At 43.7% G+C, this 22,496-nt stretch overlaps 1 protein-coding gene and 1 long non-coding RNA gene across 2 annotated transcripts in view; both read right to left on the bottom strand.

Moving 5' to 3' along the window:
* The window catches only part of SYNE2 (spectrin repeat containing nuclear envelope protein 2), a 248,849-nt gene extending 234,297 nt beyond the window's left edge, over positions 1-14,552 (bottom strand). The window contains exon 1 of the mRNA XM_072116513.1: positions 14,305-14,552. The gene's annotated coding sequence lies outside the window, so the exon portion shown is untranslated. The remainder of the gene's footprint in view (positions 1-14,304) is intronic.
* A 2,753-nt stretch (positions 14,553-17,305) lies between these two features.
* The window catches only part of LOC140069769 (uncharacterized), a 61,139-nt gene continuing 55,948 nt past the window's right edge, over positions 17,306-22,496 (bottom strand). The window contains exon 10 of the long non-coding RNA XR_011848854.1: positions 17,306-17,423. This is a non-coding gene — a long non-coding RNA (uncharacterized lncRNA). The remainder of the gene's footprint in view (positions 17,424-22,496) is intronic.

The following is a 22,496-nucleotide window of genomic DNA, read 5'->3' as shown; positions in this document are numbered from 1 at the left end:
TTTGATGCATCTCCATAGACTTGTATGGTGCATTTTTCACGTGCATGACTTGCAAAAGTAGAGCATGTCGAGATTTAAACGCGCGTTAAAAAAATTGTGCGTGTGTGCGTGAAAAAGAATGCAAGTCTGCTTGCATTACTTTTGCAAGTCACGCGCGTGAAAAACGCACCATACAAGTCTATGGAGATGCATCAAAAACGCATTGCACTCTGAGACACTTGCAAGTGCAATGCAAGTGCAAAGCGTTTTTCTCGCATCAATAGCCATAGAAAAGATAGAGCCCAGCCCTGAGTCCATTTCACGCGCATTTTCTGCGCGTGAAAAACGCATTGAAATTGCATTGCAATTGCATCAAAAAGGCACGTGAAAAACTGAGACACTGAACAAATTCTGACTGAAAACTGATTGCACTCTGATGCAAAATGTGCGTTTTTCACTGACCAAACACTGATCGCACCCTGATCAAACTCTGAAGTGATCTGCAACGCAAGTGTGGAAGGGGCCTAACTCTTTCCCTAAGGCTAGTAGCACTGCAAAATCTCCTCCATGTAACCAAGGTTTAAAAGACTAGCAGGATGATAACAGCAAAGACAACAATTTGCCACTATGGATAACCACAATGGTACAACCTGTGAAGATTTTGCTATATACTTGGCTGCACTTTGCCAGAGAAAATATAAAGGTGAACATTGCCACATTGCAGCTTACTACTGTGGTGTGCAATATCAAGAATGTTACGTTAGCTTCAAAGAGTGTACATTTTGGAGGACCTGGCTTAACCAGGGACATCCTAATGATTTCAGTATGCAAAACCTAATTTCTGATGCACTGCTTAATTTCTCCTGTGGTGTTGCTACAGAGCAATGATACTTCTACTACAAAATTTCTTAACTGCCCACTAATTTTACTGTAGTCAGTCTTGATAAATTCCCCCCCAATGATTGTGTTTTCAGTAAAGAATGGTAATTTGTTGCAGTTAGACTATCTCTAGCAAGGACAACGTTAACATTCAACTTATTTTGAAGAAATTTAAAACATTTTGAAGACGTATATAGGATGGCTATACAGTGAAGATAGCGATTTGACAAAGACAACTATTTCACCAGACTTCCACATGAATCTTGAGCTCACATCAGGGGCGTAACTAGGAAAGACAGGGCCCCATAGCAGACTTCAGAATGGGGCCCCCATTCCCACTTTAAAATGTGCATATTACATTCATATATATATATACATATATTTATGTACATAAACATACAGTTCTTCACTCATACACACATTTATACTCTTACAACATATAGAGTATATACACAACACATATACACACCCATATATCGCGCCATATACAGACTACAGCATATATAAACACAGCACATATACATCACATATATGTTATATACATATTATAATGTACAATGTGCATGCAAAATATGTATATAATGGTGCACATCCTCTATTCTCTAGTTTTAGGTTGGATGACGGACCCCTCTGACACTGTGGGCCCCATAGCAATTGCTATGGCTGCTACCACTGTAGTTCCGTACATGGAGATTGTGAGACCCATTGGAAGGAATACAATAAGAATGTGCGTCAGATATAACAATTGCTTTGGTCACAGTGAGACATGTCAAACAAAATGCAGATTCTAACATAAAGTAACACAAAGAAAGTTCTCTGTAATTACTAGTATCTGCTAGTTGAGGGCTGCAGGTCAGAGATTTACAATAAGAAATCCTGGTAAAAATTCAGCAGTTTACAGGAAACTTCTATTAAATCAGTTGTTTAATTATATGTTTGAGGAGAACAAGCGTATACCCTAGAAAGAACAATAGTGTTTTCACTGCTGACAAACCTCCAACACATAATAACAAGATTGGTTGAAAGGCTTCTCTTGTCAAATAGCATCATTAAACCATACCGTATTTTCCGGGCCATTAGGCGCACCGGAATATAAGGCGCATCAGTCTGATGTGCCTTATATATGGAATTTATCCATATATAAGGCGCATCGGACTATAAGGCGCAGGGTAGCCGGGGGCGTGGCGGAGTTCCGGGGGCGTGGCAGAGCGGAGACGGAGCGACCGGAGAGGTGAGCGGGGAAGGGGGTCCTTTCAGGGGGGAGGATGGCAGCGGACCATACTTACATAGGTCCCCGCTACCGGAGACAGCAGATCTCCTGCGGGAACTGCAGACCGACGCGGCAGAAGTTGTTCGTGCCGCGTGGTCTGCAGTTCCCGCTGGAGATCTGCTGTCTCCGGTCTCCGGTAGCGGGGACCTATGTAAGTAGGGTCCGCTGCCCTGCGCCATACATAGGGCGCACCGGACTATAAGGCGCACTTTGGATTTCTAAGGAAATCCTAGGCTTTTATGTGCGCCTTATAGTCCGGAAAATACGGTATATGTTTGATCTTGGGTTATCCGGAATTCTCAAAGTTTGTCATCCAACTTTTGGAGTCTAGATCAGAAAATCTGCCTTATTAAGAACATATACCAGAGGATTGTGAGGAAACATGTGGAACGTTGTTAGACTAGGAAACAATAATATCTTATCAGTGGACATCCAATTGCAGTGACATTTGTAGATTGCTAGCATGAAGTGGTAGTTCTGTTCAAGTTGAATTTGCTTCGTTTGGTCAATTCTAGCCAGAAAGGTGGGGGCTAAGATCTGAGGAGTGAGTAACATGTCACATGTTGTTTTTTGAAATGCATCCCAACCAAAGTCCAGCCTCTGTGACTACCCCAGGATTTTGTCAGGGTGCAAGGTAAGTTATAACACACAATTATATTGTAATGCAATGCTTAGAAAAGGCAGAGAGGCATTTTGCACTGCGATGGGCGTGTGATGGGCTTTTGCAACCTGTCTTTAGTGAAAATGAGGTCTCTGGTGACAGGTTCCCATTAAAGTGTTTTACTACATAGAATCAAGAGAAAAAAAAAGTACTTCTATGACTCGCACAAGTAAACACATAGCCCATATAAAATTAAGTACATACAAGTTTGATTCACCAACAACTCACCACAGATTCCACAGTATCATTATATTTTTTATCAAAAACTTGTCTGAAATGCAGGAGAACCTGGTCAGGTCAATTTGGGACCCTAAACCAACTACAGATTGGTTAAAAACAAACTTTTATACTTACCTAGATGTAAGACCGAAAAAGCACATCGGACCCCAAGCCGTCCGGTCCTCTCTCAATGAGGTAAGTAAAGCCAGGATAATGCCTCGGCCTCATTGCGCATGTGCTGTACCGATAGCGATAGGACAGTGAAGGTGGTGTGTACTAAGCCAACTACACTCGCTGGAACGTGCAGGTGTTGAAGGGAATGAGGAAGGAAGTGAGTTTTTTTTAATGTGGCCGCTTAAAAAATCATACAGGGCGAGTTGGGACATTAAACCAGCAGTCCATAAGGATTGCACAAATCTTTGTGACATGTTCCCTTTATGTTCACCCTTATTTCTTCTATTGGGATTAAGAAGGAACATAGCAACCAGGTATAGATAATCGAATGCCTGCATTAATTGATTAATTGAACATCAGTAAGTGTGACCACCTCTATAAAAGCAGACATTTTGGCAGTCTTAATTATGCAGCTATGTGGCAAATAAAATGGCAAAGATAAAAGACAACAGTAATGATCCTTGAGAAGGAATACTTGCTGCCAATCCATATTTGAGGATTAAAATACCATTTCTTAAGCATTTGAAGTCCATTGCTCTACAGTGTGAAAGATTATTCACACTTATTCTCAAAAACTGTGGACAAGCCGGCAAATTTACTCAAGGTTAAATGATACAATGGTCATAGAAATTGAAAAAACACCCAGGAGCTACAGATCAAACTCTACAAGGTCAAGATAGTACAATTAGAAAAAGAAGTAAGAATTGTATAGATAGGGTTGCCAACTATTGATTTATTGGGGTTGCTTACTTTTTCAAATATGGCTTTTCGTATATGGATTTTCAGATATGGAGTTTGTCTTGGATCCTATTCAGACTGCAACCATTATATTGTACCTATTAAGGGAATGTGTAACCAATAGGTCTCTTGTGGAGTAAATTAAAGCTATTTTCCAAGTAGGGATCTATGTACGCCGCACTTACAATGACCCATAGTTACAGACGGACGCCTCTGTCCACTGTGACCTCTATGCTCTCTGGATGCTTTACTTTAGTCCCAGGCTGCAATGATCTGCTGTAAAGTGTCTTCAATTATGCTTTATTGATAATCCTTGGTCCCATTACAGCAAAAAATGGAGAAAATCCAATTGTCACTGGGGCAAAGAAAAGTTTGTCTGGATCTACAATTATAAAATATACAGTTCCGACTTACATAAAAATTAAGAAGCTTAAGAACAAACCCAAAAAACCTATCTCGTACATAACCCGGGGCTGCCTGTATACTTTCTTTATTTAAGGAAGGCTTTCTCATAGAAGAGATACTCCATTAAAGTCAACAGAGCGCACATGTTGCCATAACACCTTGACCATAACTGGCTAAAGGGTAGATTCCAGGGTTTTCATGGCGCCAATCACTCGAACTAGAGATATTTCACTAGTAGGTTCCTTTATTTGGTAGATTTATAATACACGTTTCGTGCCCGGACCGGGCTCTTCCTGAGTTATGTAACTTGTATGCAACTGAGGAAGAGCCAGGTCTGGGCTTGAAACGCGTATTATAAAGCTACCAAATAAAGGAACCTACTAGTGAAATATCTCTAGTTCGAGTGATTAACGCCATGAACACCCTAGAATCTACCCTTTAGCCGCTTGATCTTCTTCATGGACACCATTGGTACCAAGAAGCCCAGGAAGGTAGCCTAAACCACTCAAAGATAAAACTGAAGCTTCTTCACTGAGAAAGGTGAGCACCATTTCACTAAAGAATCTAAACATCTCTCTAATCCAATTGGTTTTACACATGTGGCGCCCATATCGTATCTCTTCTTTTTTTCTTTGAATCTTGACCATAACTGGCAACTTCTTGCAACCAGTAAGAATTCAATATTCAGAGTCTTCTAAAATATCTTATTAAAATAAAGTAGGAAACCCCATTAAACATAGCAAGTCACACTTGAGGAGGCAAAGTGTGTAAAAGTCTCTTGGAAGAGTCTGTGGACCCTCTGGACCACCGCGGGAGGTGGTATGAGACCCACGGTGGCAGCCAAGGTAGTATGGCAGGAAACAATCCAAACCTGAGATGACAGCAGGAAACACGGAGGAATACTGGTAACGCTGGCACACGGAGGAATACTGGTGATGTTGGCACAGACAGTAGATTCCTCTGGACAGGAACCCTCAAAGGCACAGAAGGACAGGAACCCTGGAGGGGAAAGCAGGTCACAGCAATGGTAGCAACACAGAGGATTGCTGGTAACGCTGGAACACAGAGGAACACAGGAAACACTCGAGGGCTTTCTCTTAGCAGGAAATGATGCTGAAGATCTGGCGGGGAGTGAAGGGAGGTGCCGGATTATAAGGGCAAGCCGGATTAGCATGAGCCAATCAGGAGGATGTTGGCACTTTAAGTCTTAAAGAGCCGCCGTGCACGCGCCCTAGCAGTGGGAGCGCGCGGCCTAGCAGGAGTCCAGGCCGGGAGCGGGACAGCGGCAGCGGGGACCGCGACACATAGAGGGGCACGGGTGTGCCCGTGATCCACAGCAAGGATCGCGGGTGCATCTGTGACAGTACCCCCCCCCCTTTAGGGCCCCTCTTCTTCTTCTTATAAGGCTATATTCACACTGCCGTTGCCCGCCCGTACCGTACCGTAGCGGGCAACGGCAGTGTACGGGGAGAGGAGGAGGAGGTGAGCGCAGCTCACCCCCGCCCCTCTCCATAGCAACCTATGGCGCACGGCGCCGTATTACGGGAAAAGATAGGACAGGTCCTATCTTTTTCCCGGGTACGGAACGGTACGGTGCCGCACGTGTGCTGCACTGTACCGCTCCCGTAGGGTGCCGTGCGCCCATAGAAGTGTATGGGGGACGTATATCGGCCGTATATACGTCGGCCGTATATACGTCCCCCATACGTTAGTGTGAATGTAGCCTAAGTCCCAGGACATCTCTGGAGGGAACTAAGAAGCTAGACATTCGTCAGGCCAGGAGGTGGCGAAGCCAAGCAGTGAGAATGACAGCCTGGTCCCCAACTCAGGATCTCACCAGTCTTCCAGTTGAGGACCGGAGCATGGAGTTGTAGCCATGGAAGACCTAGAAGAAGAGATGATGTGGATCGCGGCAGAACATAGAAAACCAGAGTCTCTTTGTGATGAGCTCCAACCTGGAGAGAAATTGGCTCAGTGCGGTACCGGACCGATTCGGACAGGACTAGACCATCCACGGAAGACAGGGATAGCGGATTCTTGAGTGGAACCAAGGGAATGTGATGCCGGGAGACCAGGGCGGCATCCACAAAATTCCCCATAGAACCAGAGTCCAGAAATGCTGAGATTTGCACAGGAGAGTGAGCACCGACATCTAGGAGCACAGGAACCGACAGACGTGGAGACACAGCATTGACACCTAGGGAAGTACCTCCCAGAAGTTCAATGTGTTGGGGTTTGCTGGACGTGGGAGAACGGACAGGACAAGCCCCAATAGGGTGATCAAGGCTAGTGCAGTACAGGCAAAGTTTCTCCCGGAGACGCCTGGAACATTCCTGAATGGCGAGACGAACTCTGTCTACTTGCATTGGCTCCTGTTCAGACTGTGTGACTGGAGGCTGAGGCGGTTCTTGGAAAACCGGAGCCAGATGTGGAAGCCGGACTTGAGGGTGCTTGTGATGCAATTCTCCATCACGTTCTGCGAACCGCACATCTATCCGGGTGGCGAGGGTGATAAGACCACTCAGAGTAGCCGGCAGGTCACGGGCAGCTAGTGCGTCTTTCACCTTGGGGGACAGTCCTTGCTTGAAGGTAGCTGACAAGGCCGCATCATTCCAGGAGAGCTCGGAGGCTAGGGTGCGGAACTTTACAGCATACTCGCCCACAGAAGAATGACCTTGGCGCAAGTTCAGCAGTGCCGTTTCAGCTGAGGAGGCACGAGCGGGTTCTTCAAATACAGAACGAAATTCAGCCAGAAACGTAGAATAGGTGGCCGTGACTGGGTCGTTTCTGTCCCACATAGGAGTAGCCCAGGCCAGGGCCTTCCCAGAGAGGAGGCTCAGGATGAATGCCACCTTAGAGCATTCGGTGACAAACTGAGTTGAAATAAGTTCAAAGGCACAGCAGGACAGGAACCCTGGAAGGCACAGCAGGTCACAGCAATGGTAGCAACACAGAGGATCGCTGGTAACGCTGGAACACAGAGGAACACAGGAAACACTGGAGGGCTTTCTCTTAGCAGGAAATGATGCTGAAGATCCGGCGGGGAGTGAAGGGAGGTGCCGGATTATAAGGGCGAGCCGGGTAAGCATGAGCCAATCAGGAGGGCGCTGGGCCTTTAAGTCTTAAAGAGCCGGCGCGCGTGCCCTAGCAGTGGGAGCGCGCAGCCTAGCTGGAGTACAGCCAGGAGCGTGGAGAGGTGAGTCCAGGCCGGGGAGCGGGACAGTGGTAGCAGGGACCGCGACACATAGAGGGGCACGGGTGTGCCCCCGATCCACAGCAAGCATCGTGGGTGCATCTGTGACAGTAACTTATATATGTGTTGTAGAACTGAATGCACTCTACCCATCCACTTCAGGCTGGGTAGAGAAAAAATGCTATGTTTCTTGATAGATATACCAGATTCCTTCGCCCATGACCACTACTTTCTGACTGGTTTGATACTTCTACATAATTGCTGACAACCATTTCTGAAAATAAAACATTAATTAAATTATAAAGATCTCTCCTCCAGGCACTGCCATACTATGAGGACCGGAGAAGAACAAATATTGTAAGCGGTAATTCACTTATGAGATGTGTATCCAGATGAACACACTAATAACATCTGGCCACAAGCCCTGCCAAGACATATGTGACGTAAGGGACTGAAAATACTTTCTGGTTAGCACAACAAAGCAGGCTACTCCTTCACTGCTGAGGAGTCTGCTGCAGTTTATAATAGAAATGTCGGGCGGCTGAGATGCATCTACATTATGTGATCGTACTGGAGTTTATAAACATCAGCAGGGCTGGTTTTAGACAAAGTGGGTAAAACTAAAGGTGGGGCCCCAAAATAAAACTATTTTATGAACAATCAGTCAGTAAAAGGCTCCTTTAGCCCTGCACAATAATAACACCTTGTAGTTACACACAGTAGTATGGTAAGGCAATCTGTAATATGGGACTGTAGGAAAATGTAGATGAATGATAGAAGATACAGATGAAAGATTATATTGATTTATAGATAGATAATATATTTATAGATGCATAAATATAAAGTGGATTATATATAGATAGCTAGATGATAGACAGAAGATAGATGATAAGCATCTTTACCAGGGGTTATTAAAGGAGCAATAGATCATCTGCCCACAAAAGTCCACATGCAGGGGGCCCATTTGAGACTGGGGGGCCTGTCCAAATGTCCAGTTTGCTGCCTGCCAACACCGGCCCTGAACATCAGTAAAGTAACAGACCAACCCTTAAACTCTACAGATATACCCAGGGACCACAATAGGATGGAGTGCTTTGCCATACATCTACTATGGACTAGCTTCCATATGTGTGTATTCCCTGCTCTCTATAGGACTTGGAAGATCTTAAAAAAGTTTTCTCTTCTAGCAAATATAAAAGAGAACTATAGCAGCTGACCCATGGGGGCAGATTTATCAAGCTGTCTGAAAGTCAGAATATTTCTAGTTGCCCATGGCAACCAATCACAGCTCAGCTTTAAAAAATTCATGAGCACTGGTAAAATGAAAGCTGAGCTGTGATTGGTTGCCATGGGCAACTAGAAATATTCTGACTTTCATACAGCTTGATAAATCTGCCCCATTGTGTCTACAGAAATTGCCAAAGTTTGTCCCAGTCTTAAATGGGGTTTATGTTCTGGCAATCTAATGGCAGTCATTAAATACAACAATGCTACCAATAAAAAATTAAATTGCAGAAGTGGTAGTGCAGTTCTACTCCCCGGAGCCTGGGCTTCAATTTGGATGGCCCATCCACTATTGCAACCTGTCTCCGGCTAATATACTAAGGGTGTGGTTTTCATTGTGTTTTGAAATGCATTACAACAGCTGAGGGAGGTGATTTGCCTTATTACATTACTGTTAACATTTGCGTTTACAAAGCACATTGTAAACGCGATGTTAATACATGTGTTAACATGTGCATTAACAAATAATGATTCCTTTATTTATATAGCACACACAGACTACACAGAGCTTGTCAAATCAATCCCTGTCCCCATGGGGCTCACAATCTAATCAAGCAACAAGTATGTTTTGGAGTGTGGGAGGAAACCAGAGGAAACCCATGCAAACATGGAGAGAACATACAAACTCTTTGCAGATGTTGACCTGGGGCTTGAACCCAGGACCCCACCGCTGCAAGGCTGTAATGCTAACCACTAAGCCATTTCAACACATTGTTAATGCATGCGGACCGAAACGTCATTTGTAGAGATGAGCGAGCACTAAAATGCTCGAGTGCTCGTTATTCGAGACGAACTTTTCCAGATGCTCGAGTGCTCGTCTCGGATAACGAGCCCCATTGAAGTCAATGGGAGACTCGAGCATTTTTCAAAGGGACCATGGTTCGGGAATAAAATGTGTTAATTAATTGAAAAAGAATGTCTTCTGATAAGTTAGCAGATGTATGCAAACATCTGCAATCTATTCTTCACTGTTCCGCGCGTATATTATCTCCCGACAAGTTAGCAGATGTGAAGAACAGTGAAGAATAGAATAAAAACAGTGAACACAGGATCATTTAAGTGAAAAACACAGTGAAGAACACAGTGAAGAATAGATTACAGATGTTCTGCACATCTGCTTACTTGTCGGGAGATACGCTGTCCCGGGATCCGCTGCTCTTCTTCCACTGAAGTCTCCCCGATGTCTCCGTGCCCCTCGATGTCTCCGTGCCCCTCGATGTCTCCGTGCCCCTCGATGTCTCCGTGCCCCTCGATGTCTCCGTGCCCCTCGATGTCTCCGTGCCCCTCGATGTCTCCCCGTGCCCCTCGATGTCTCCCCGTGCCCCTCGATGTCTCCCCGTGCCCCTCGATGTCTCCCCGTGCCCCTCGATGTCTCCCCGTGCCCCTCGATGTCTCCCCGTGCCCCTCGATGTCTCCCCGTGCCCCTCGATGTCTCCCCGTGCCCCTCGATGTCTCCGTGCCCCTCGATGTCTCCGTGCCCCTCGATGTCTCCGTGCCCCTCGATGTCTCCGTGCCCCTCGATGTCTCCGTGCCCCTCGATGTCTCCGTGCCCCTCGATGTCTCCCCGTGCCCCTCGATGTCTCCCCGTGCCCCTCGATGTCTCCCCGTGCCCCTCGATGTCTCCCCGTGCCCCTCGATGTCTCCCCGTGCCCCTCGATGTCTCCCCGTGCCCCTCGATGTCTCCGTGCCCCTCGATGTCTCCGTGCCCCTCGATGTCTCCGTGCCCCTCGATGTCTCCGTGCCCCTCGATGTCTCCCCGTGCCCCTCGATGTCTCCGTGCCCCTCGATGTCTCCGTGCCCCTCGATGTCTCCGTGCCCCTCGATGTCTCCGTGCCCCTCGATGTCTCCGTGCCCCTCGATGTCTCCCCGTGCCCCTCGATGTCTCCATGCTGCCGCTGCCCCATGTCTCTGTGCTGCTCACCGTGTTCTTCACACATATATATTGTTCTTCACATACTATTTTGTTCGCACCGTTCCGCGCGTATCTTCCGACAAGTAAACAGATGTGCCGAACATCTGTAATCTATTCTTCACTGTGTTCTTCACTGTGTTTTTCACTTAAATGATCCTGTGTTCACTGTGTTCACTGTTTTTATTCTATTCTTCATTGTTCTTCACTGTGTTTTTTTAATTAAATGCTCGATCTCGAGCAGGGGAAATACTCGTCCGAGCAACGAGCCGTCTCGAGTACCTTAATACTCGAACGAGCATCAAGCTCGGACGAGTATACTCGCTCATCTCTAGTCATTTGATAATTACAATTTGGTTTGTGTTATTATGAAATAGAAAACAAAGAATATAAAAATATCGACTGTGGAGGAACCTGGTAACAAAGTTTCAGTCACCCTGCAGCACCACTACAAGATAATATTGTATTATAGTATAATAATACAGTAATTATTCCAGAGAGAAATCAATGTTTTATAATTGCACAATGTTCTAGGTCAGTGATGGCGAACCTTTTACAGACAGAGTGCCTAAACTACATCCAAAATCCACTTATTTACCGTGAAGTGCCAACATGGAATTTTATAACTTACTGCTACCTGTTCTTCCACATCTTTCAATTGTATCGGCAGTCTGAGGCCACCAATATAGTTGACAGAAGGAAGGCAAATTCAAACTATCATTGTAGCTTCTTTCCAGGGTCTCTCTGTATAGGAAGAAATGGTGGGTCCAGCAATATGACCTCAAAAGATAATGAAGTTCTGTTAACACCATCTTACTTTCCCCGCAGTTCCAAATAGCCAATAAAGTATCACTTTAAAATAGCGCTGACAGCAGCAACTCTTAAGTTGAAGATTCAGTGTTTGGTGAACTCTGTCCTTGGACAATGGCCTGAGTGCCCGCAGAAAGGGCTCTGAGTGCCACCACTGGCACCCGTGCCATAAGTTCGCCACCACTGTTCTAGGTCTTCTAAGTTGCAGGAAGTTCTCTGTAGATGCACTTTCTTCTTTCCTCATAGATTGTAAGCTCTTGTGATCAGGACCCTGACTTCTTTTGTTAATACAGTATATCACTTTGGAATCTCTGATTTTTGACAACCTATGAACCCTCTTGTAAAGTGGTGAAAATATTTTGTCGCTATATAGTAAAGATTGCTATTATGTTGCCTTGCCAATTGAAGGATTGGTTTTATAAAGACAATCTCCGATCACATGACCTGTTAGGGCATATGGTCATCACAGAGGGGGGTCCTCTGCTAGCCTAGTGCAGAATACATGTGACCTGAGAGGGGGTAGGAGTCAGACATGACCTGAAAGGAGGAAAAGTAATTGACAAACACTTTGAGAAGATAAAATGAAGGGGTTTGCCATCCTCTTGAATAAGCAACTAGTTAATTGTGAAGCAAACAAAGCTTTGCCTCCGCTGTGAAGAAACAATATACACTAAATACAACAAGTAATTGTTAACATCTCCCTAGTCAGACCATTATTGTCACCCCCCACCCTCTCTGTAACTGCACACCGGCTCTGCAGCATGTCAGTAACACTAGTAGTCTCTCAAGTGCCCGCTCTTTTTCACTATTAAGTCACATATTTATTTTGCTAAGTCAATACAAATCAACCCGATTACCATGTGGATAAGGAACTCCACACAGAGTGTTCACTGTTACATGCTTTATCAAGGCTTCCATATCAGGAATTAGTCAAGGGAAATGTGACTAATGTGACCCATCATTAATACTTGCCAATCTCATCTGCTGCCAGGTCTTACTGTGATGTATATTAAAAAAATTACACTTAATGAAGTAAATATTGAAAAGAAATTGCATATAACAATCTGACTGATCTGCATATGTGCCAGTAGATGGAGTGCAATGGGCAAATTAATTTGGGTATGAGGACTCATGTATATGAACATCTTCTCATATACAAGTCTATGGTGGTTGTTATGTAGGGGTTGTGGAATTCAATCTCAGATCTCCAGAATAAGTGTCCAGAATCCCTCTGTTCCAATACCAACCAGTTCCCAGTTCCAGATACTTCATCTCCAAATTTATGTCATTTAGCACTAAAGCAAATCACAGGCCCAAGTGGAAACTTCTTCACTAATGTGGCATATTCACTTTGGTCAGTCAATGACCTTCCATGTGTTTAGAGGATATTGCTTAGGCCATTGATTGCTGGGGACAGTGACCTGACCAGCCGAATGCAAGCTACAGCAGCATAGTAAAGCATAGGGTTGGCACAAGAAGCAACAGATAATACAGATCCCCAACACAGAGATTCCAGCAATTTTGTGCAGTTTTTTTTATGTGTTTTTAATGCACACCAATAAATACTTGTATTTTATTCACATAGTTGGATATCTGGTATTTTACCTATTTTAATTTGAGTGCATCAACAGAGACATCCATGTTTGTATACATTCAGGTCTTTAGTCCATAGCAATTCCTCTACAAAATGTTCCATTGTGATTGACCACAAAAGCAAATAAACCATTGTGCCCCCAAAAATCACAGTCATACAAATATGGCTTTGAAAAGATCCCAACCTAGAGTAGGACCTGATGAGGCGCAATATCCTACAGGGATTTTATTCGCTGTATTTGGTGTCATGCTCCACCCTCTGGGGTCCTGCATCAGGAATAACACAAGTATTACGTTTGCCTGGAGTGTTGTTTAACAACCAAAATATCAGAAATAGAAAGGAGATTCAACTAATTCTGTTGGTTCCATAAAGGAAACCAGGTTAATAATTGTCACCTGAAATGACAAATGGCTAATATTATGGTCACCTTTAATATCATTCTGAAACCAAAGCTCTAAGCAGGTATATTTATATACACATGTCCAGTTCTACACAAATAACAAGTAGCTTGTGCCTAAATCTCAACTCTGCTTCAGTGACTTTCACCCAGCTTTAGATGCATACTGACAACCCATGTGTGATTTCTTCACTCTGTCTAGTCACTTGAGGATCCTTGGTACAGTCTATACAGATGAGGAGACTAGGAAGCATGTCTGGCACATGTCTCAAAAGCTGAACCTTTATATAGACTGGAGAATTTCCTTAGATAACAACTCACAAGAGACGATGATAAGCCCCTTATTCCCCTATAAGTCCCTTCTCATGTACAGCAAGAGCAGAAGTTTAAATAAAGTTTTTGCAAAACTTGTAAGTACCAGAGCCAGGACTTCTCAGACAATGGGTGTTCCCCTGTGTCATAGTTACAGACAGGAGCAGGGTGACAGCTTCACCAGTCCTGTTGTATGTTATGTACTAAATGTATATTTACTAGTGACCAGCCCACTCTACAATATATTATATAATACTGACAGCCTGCTTATTACACACCGAGAAGAAAGTAACAATGTTTCACTTTACATATACATATACACACACAAATTATATACATTCACAATGGAGGGGTCCCTAAAATGAGAACCCCTTTAATAAGGCAAAGGGATCAACAAAAATTATATTAGTGACCTTTTCCACACATTCCAAATCTTGTGATATTCCAAGAATTCCTCTGGAAAGAACAAGGAGTACTTACATGCTGTATGTAGATTCCCAATCCAAACCCTGGGGGGCGTCACTCCCAGGACTCCCTGAGTTCCACTTTGGATCTTCACAATGCTTTCCGCTGAATAATTTACAGTTCCCTCCCAAATGTGTCTTGTTCCTTGCTGCTGCTGTCCAGTTCCTCTCCTCCCTCTCTTCCTCCAAAGGTCCCCTCCCTCTTGTCTCTCCCTTCCTAATATTTCTCCTCCCTGACAATGTTCACTGCTTGTATCTTCCTCACTGTTTTCATCCCCCTCCCTTCCTAATATTTCCACTCCCTGTTTATTTGCAGCCCTCCCTCTGGTGTATTCATTCCCATGCTCGTCCACTAGATTCCCTCCCATCCATGTGAGTCCTTCCTGAATTCCCTCCCACATTACTTGTGTATGTGGAGATCCCATCTAAGCAATGCTCCTGGATGACATCTGTGGTGCTGCAGGTCCCCCTAGGGACAAGGCTGGGAGCTTGCAGGGAGCTATTCCCTTTCTGTTCTAAATGGGGTAAATGTGAAGCAGTAGTAAGTAAAGATTTGTAGTAGGAAGGCTAACAAAACACTTAGAATTGCTTGTTATGATTTATGTTGTTGCAATGCAATGCTTTGTTGTTCAATATTTTCCATAATGCACAATACAAGCTGTTAGATTCTCACATGTCATATAAAACGTACCATAATGGCATGCATAAGATTATATTGGGGCACATTTACTAAGAAAGTCAGAAACGTCACTAAAAGTGCTCTGCCCGTGTATAATGCTGGGTGTGACAGATTCAGTAAGATCATGCACCAGAAATCATGAATGTGGAGCTTCCCTGCACTGGCCCGACAGAGTTCACCATCCTTGCACCTTTTACATAGGGCGTGCAAGAGATTTTGCATGTTAAATATGGCGCTCGGTCTGACTGAGTGCCAGAACGCCCCCTAATTTGTGTTGCATGATGCCTAGTGCAGCTGCGCCACAGAAGGGACACGTGTGACACAATAGCGGCACAGACACTTCTTAAATCCCTGTGAAAGCAGTTTTCACATAAAAGAAAGTGCAAAGTTCGTCAGAAAACCGACGCAAAGCCCTTAGTGAATGCACCCCATTGTGTTGTATACTTGATCCCTAACATATAGATTGTGGGGGTCATTCATACAGTAGAAAGTGACCCTTCTATTAATCACTTTGAAAGTACAATTAAAATGAGATATAGTTGGTATTTACCACCATATCACATACCCACATGTTGTGATCATTTCCCATTTAATTATTGCAGATACAACTAAAATCGCAAAGTATTAGAAAAAAAAAGCTGAACCACCACTCCTGGTGGAAATTATAAGCAGAATAAATAAAAACTGTAAATTAAAAAATTATAGCACATTGTACACATAGAGTAACTAAATTCCTTAATAATTTGAATGTCTGGTTTGACTCCACTTATAACGGAAGCGGATAAATAATCGTATCCATCTAACATTTGATATCTATAACATATCTTTAATGAGTACTACAAGATATTGGGGCACATTTACTAAGCAGTCTGGGCTAGAATTCGCAGTATATGTACTGTGCACTTTACTACACTATCCTGTACACAGAAAGGGGTGTTCCGGTGCATAGTCGGACAGAAATGTGGCGAATGCCAATTGAACTGAGTGCACCAGAAAAAAAAATGGATGCACACAGTTCCTGCACTTCGGGCACAGGCAACGTGCGCCACATTCATGAAAACAGACATCCATTGTTCATGAATGTGTCACCTGCTTCACGATAATAAGGATAACTGCACGTAGTGTTAGTAAATGTGGGCCATTGCTTTACTTTGTTAGTCGCAAAGTTACCGTATATACTCGTGTATAAGCCGAGATTTTCAGTACAAAAAATGTGCTGAAAAACCTCGCCTCGGCTTATACACGAGTCAATGATAAAAATAAATACATTAATACTCACCCTCCGGTGTCCCCGATGTTCCTCGCGGCTCCCGGCGGCTCCCGATCCCTGTCGCGGCTCCCGGCGGCTTCTTCACTCTTCACTGGCCGGGAGATCGTGCTGGCCGTCGCACACTGTGATGTGACGCTGTCGCCGCGGATGACGTCATCAGCGGCGACAGCGCGGCATCACAGTGTGCGACGGCCAGTGCAATCTCCCGGCCAGAGAAGAGTGAAGAAGCCGCCGGGAGCCGCGATGGGGATCGGAAGCCTCGACGAACATCGTGACAACGGAGGGTGAGTATTAAGTTTATTTCTTTATCTGTATACTGATGGGGGCAGGCTGTATACTACTGATGGGGGCAGGCTGTATACTACTGATGGGGGAAGGCTGTATACTACTGATGGGGGCAGGCTGTATACTACTGATGGGGGCAGGCTGTATACTACTGATGGTAGCAGGCTGTATACTACTGATGAGGCAGGCTGTATACTACTGATGGGGGCAGGCTGTATACTACTGATGGGGGCAGGCTGTATACTACTGATGGGGGCAGGCTGTATAATACTGGGGGCAGGTTGTATACTACGGGGGGCAAGCTGTATACTACTGGGGGCAAGCTGTATGCTACTGGGGGCAGGCTGTATACTGCAAGGGGACAAGCTGTATACTACTGGGGGCAAGCTGTATACTACTGGGGGCTGGCTGTATACTACATGGGGGCTGGTTGGCTGTATACTACATGGGGGCTGGCTGTATACTACACCCCCGGCTTATACTCGAGTCAATAGGTTTTCCCAGTTTTCGGTGGTAAAATTAGGGGTCTCGGCTTATACTCGGGTCGGCTTATACTCGAGTATATACGGTATATGTTTTGGGTTAACATGTTTTTTCCCCCATTCTCCATCTCCCTCCCCCCTTTTTATCTCCTATGTTCTCTCTCCCAAATAACTCTCAAACAAACTGTAAACAAGGACAACTACAATTGTATTTTAAATATGTAACTTTATTTGACAATTTTTGTTTACATTGTTCCTTTATTTTTAATAAACCTATAAAAAAAAATTAATGGTTAAAATAGAAATTGACGCTTCTAGAAAGTGAATAATATTACCTGGTCCTGGACAAATGTTTGTTGGGAGCTGAAGAGGCAGCTGGGGTAATGGTCTATAACTTGTACCTTTCCAGTTTGGGTGATCTATACAAAGACATGTTATATATGTTATTGTTTTTCTTTTACTTTACATGCAAAATGTTATATTTTCCATATCATATTTTTTTAAATAGCAGTTTTTACTCTGTCCACCAAGTCTAGTAACCTATCCTGCTGCAGTTTCAGGGGAAGAATCACCACTAAAGTTATGGCAAGTGCCCCCAATGTGGGTACTGTGCCCCCATCTGACTTATTTCTCCACACAATCATAGTTTTTCTATGTCCACAATCTAGGGCAGTAATGGCCATATTTGTGGCCCGTGTATAATCCGTATTTAACCTGCATCACGGCTGTAAGTCCGTAAAGTTGGTCCAGGTGTAATCTGTTTGTAATCCTCGTTTACCAGAAAACCAGTGACTGAGCTAGGCCGGACCATTAATGTAGTGTGATTATTGCCCAGCAACCAGCCACAAGAGCGGCCATAAAGCGTAATACATCTGTTTGCAATCCGTTTTTTTCACAGCCCCATTGACTTTTATGGGACTGTCTAAGCCTCAAACTCGGATTAGAATAGGACATGCTCCAAGGCTGTGGACATGGTGCTCAGGAATCCTCAGTAATGAGCATGAGCCCATAACAATACATAGAGCCGTGAGACCGCCACAAAAAAACGCCCGTAGCACCTGAAAAAAAAACTATTGCGTGCAGGAGGGCTAAATGCTGATAATAGAAATGCAACCACTGTTATGAATAGCATATATCATTTTAACAATCGATGAAAAACAGATTAAAAGTCTAGTTTTAAAAGGAGTGGCCATGTATATCAATAACTAAAGTTTTGGTATAAGGCCCCTTCTCCACTGGCGTTTTTCACGCGCGAGTTCTGCGCGTGCATTTGACGCTCAGAACTCGCATTGCACTCTGTCCCATTGTATTCAATGGGTCTTTCACCATTAGCGTTGTTTTTGACGCGCGTGCTTGCGTTCGTTTGCACGCGCGTCAAAATCGCAGCATGCTCTATTTTTGCGAGTCACGCGCAATTTTCACGCCCCATTCAAGTCTATGGAGATGCATCAAGAACGCATTGCACTCGCAATCATTGCAAGTGCAATGCGAGTGCAATGCGTTTTAAACGTAAGGGTTGCTAGGTGACCAGAATAACATTATTTCCCCTGCTCGCGAACGATCATTTAATTAAAAAAACACAGTGAAGAACAGTGAAGAATAGAATAAAAACAGTGAACACAGTGAACACAGTGAACACAGGATCATTTAAGATAAAAACACAGTGAAGAACACAGTGAAGAATAGATTACAGATGTTCGGCACATCTGCTTACTTGTCGGGAGATACGCGCGGAACGGCGCGAACAAAATAGCATGTGAAGAACAATATATATGTGTGAAGAACACATTGCAGATGTATTTAAACATCTGCAATGTGTTCTTCACACACATATATATTGTTCTTCACATGCTATTTTGTTCGCGCCGTTCCGCGCGTATCTCCCGACAAGTAAGCAGATGTGCCGAACATCTGTAATCTATTCTGCACTGTGTTCTGCACTGTGTTTTTATCTTAAATGATCCTGTGTTCACTGTGTTCACTGTTTTTATTCTATTCTTCACTGTTCTTCACATCTGCTAAATTGTCGGGAGATAATATACGCGCGGAACAGTGAAGAATAGATCGCAGATGTTTGCAAATTATCAGAAGACATTATTTTTCAATTAAATAACACATTTTAATCCCAAACCATGGTCCCTTTGAAAAATGCTCGAGTCTCCCATTGAATCGCGCGTCAAAAATGCGCCGAAAACGCAAAAAAAACGCAAATTACTCCAAGGAAAAATGGAACAAAAACGCAGCCAAAACGTCAGTTTTTCACGCATTGCACCCTGACGTGAAACGCAACGCTAGTGTGCAAGAGGCCTAAGTGGCCAACCCTATTTATTCCTAAAAAAAAATACACATTACCCTTAAAGGATATCTACCACCGGGATGAAAGACTGTATGCAAATGACCTATGAACACCTATGAATCCGAAGCCCTTCAGGCTCATTTGCATACAGTCTTTAATCCTGATGGTAGATGTCCCTTAAATAAATATTAAAGTTACATACTTCCATAAAGTTAAATTACCTAAATAGTAAAAACCCCAGATATGTGTACAAGGTTTGACTAGAGATTTTATCTATATATTTTTATGCAATTATTGTAGTACATATACATACAGTGTGTTGTACCTTTAATTTGTCATAACATAACTAAATGGTGAGAAGACATCTCTTAAGTCATTTTATACTGAGTAATATGTCAAGCAAAAACGTTGGACCTTCTCATGGGCTTAACTAGGAGAAGCTGGGCTTAATAGCATATCTTCTGAATGGGGCCCCCTTACCATTACAAAAAATATATGAATGCACACATCTTATACACGAATACAGTATATACTCATCAAATACACATGCATACAATGTATACACAACAGTACCATATACAGACATACAGTATATACACTATATATACACACATAAATACATTATCATATACATACATACAGTATATACACATTTTAAGCACACATGCAGAATATATACTCACCAAACACCATGTACAGCATATACACACCAATAACGGTAATACAACACCAATATACTGGAGAGAATGAAATAACGTCACAGTGATCCTCTTATGTAGGGCTTTTAAATTACTGGCAAACAATACACAATACACCTATCAAGGAAAAGCCAGAATTCCACAAATAGTTTTTACAAAAAAATCCTAATTTTATTAAAGCACATAGGGGCACATGTATCATAGTTTGGTCTCTCTCAGGTGCATTTTAGAGACTTTTGGCGGCTAGTTTTTGCACCTTATGTATGATCCTGTCTTTTTACTTGTGATACATGTACAGCTTTTCCTATCCTGGCAGGCGAAAATTTTGGCTTCTTTTTGAGACTTTTTGTTGCAAATGTCTCAAATCCACATGGACACAAGCCACGTGAGGGGGTTATATACAGGAGAGGATAAAGGCCATGTGAGGGGGTTATATGCAGGAGTGGACACAAGCCATGTGAGGGGGTTATATACAGGAGAGGATACAAGCCATGTGAGGGGTTATATACAGGAGAGGATACAAGCCATGTGAGGGGTTATATACAGGAGAGGATACAAGCCATGTGAGGGGTTATATACAGGAGAGGATACAAGCCATGTGATGGGTTATATACAGGAGAGGACACAAGCCATGTGAGGGGTTATATACAGGAGAGGACACAAGCCATGTGAGGGGTTATATACAGGAGAGGACACAAGCCATGTGAGGGGGTTATATACAGTAGAGGACACAAGCCATGTGAGGGGGTTATATACAGGAGAGGACACAAGCCATGTGAGGGGTATATACAGGAGAGGAAACAAGCCATGTGAGGGGTTATATACAGAAGAGGACACAAGCCATGTGAGGGGTTATATACAGGAGAGGACACAAGCCATGTGAGGGTGTACATACAGGAGAGGATACAAGCCATGTGAGGGGTTATATACAGGAGAGGAAACAAGCCATGTGAGGGGGTTATATACAGGAGAGGATACAAGCCATGTGAGGGGGTTATATACAGGAGTGGACACAAGCCATGTGAGGGGGTTATATACAGGAGAGGACACAAGTCATGTGAGGAGGTTATATACAGGAGAGGATACAAGCCATGTGAGGCGTTATATACAGGAGAGGATACAAGCCATGTGAGGGGGTTATATACAGGAGAAGACACAAGCCATATGAGGGGGTTATATACAGGAGAGGATACAAGTCATGAGAGGGGGTTATATACAGGAGAGGATACAAGCCATGTGAGGGTGTATATACAGGAGAGGACACAAGTCATGTGAGGGGGTTATATACAGGAGAGGATACAAGCCATGTGAGGGGGTTATATGCAGGAGGGGACACAAGCCATGTGAGGGGGTTATATACAGGAGAGTATACAAGTCATGTGAGGGGGTTATATACAGGAGAGGATACAAGCCATGTGAGGGGTTATATACAGGAGAGGACACAAGCCATGTGAGGGGGTTATATACAGGAGAGGACACAAGCCATGTGAGGGGTATATACAGGAGAGGAAACAAGCCATGTGAGGGGTTATATAAAGAAGAGGACACAAGCCATGTGAGGGGTTATATACAGGAGAGGACACAAGCCATGTGAGGGTGTACATACAGGAGAGGATACAAGCCATGTGAGGGGTTATATACAGGAGAGGATACAAGCCATGTGAGGAGGTTATATACAGGAGAGGATACAAGCCATGTGAGGGGTTATATACAGGAGAGGATACAAGCCATGTGAGGGGTTATATACAGGAGAGGACACAAGCCATGTGAGGGGGTTATATACAGGAGAGGACACAAGCCATGTGAGGGGGTTATATAGAGGAGAAGACACAAGCCATGTGAGGGGGTTATATACAGGAGAGGATACAAGTCATGAGAGGGGGTTATATACAGGAGAGGATACAAGCCATGTGAGGGAGTTATATACAGGAGAGGACACAAGCCATGTGGGGGTGTATATACAGGAGAGGACACAAGTCATGTGAGGGGGTTATATACAGGAGAGGATACAAGCCATGTGAGGGGGTTATATGCAGGAGGGGACACAAGCCATGTTAGGGGGTTATATACAGGAGAGTATACAAGTCATGTGTGGGGGTTATATACAGGAGAGGATACAAGCCATGTGAGGGGTTATATACAGGAGAGGACACTACTGTTTATTTGGGATTTAACATGTTTCATTTTTAATGCATTTTGAAACTAATTACAACAGCTGAGGAGGTGATTTGCCTTATTTCATTACTTTTAACATTTGAATTTACAGAACGCATAGTAAACGCAATGTTAATACATGCATTAACGCAGCGTTTATATTGCATTTTGTAAATGCAAGTAATGAAATAAGGCAAATCACCTCCTCAGCTGTTGTAATTAGTTTCAAAATGCATTAAAAACGCAATTACCTCACCCTTGGAAGTAACCAATTAAAAAAAAAAATGCAAAAATTTAAGAATTTTGACAAAAGAGGTTACTGTGCAAAATTTCAAACATTTAAA

Source organism: Engystomops pustulosus, chromosome 7 (assembly GCF_040894005.1).
Source record: "Engystomops pustulosus chromosome 7, aEngPut4.maternal, whole genome shotgun sequence".
NCBI classification, from domain to species: Eukaryota; Metazoa; Chordata; class Amphibia; order Anura; family Leptodactylidae; genus Engystomops; species Engystomops pustulosus.
This window is presented reverse-complemented; position numbering and strand designations above follow the sequence as displayed.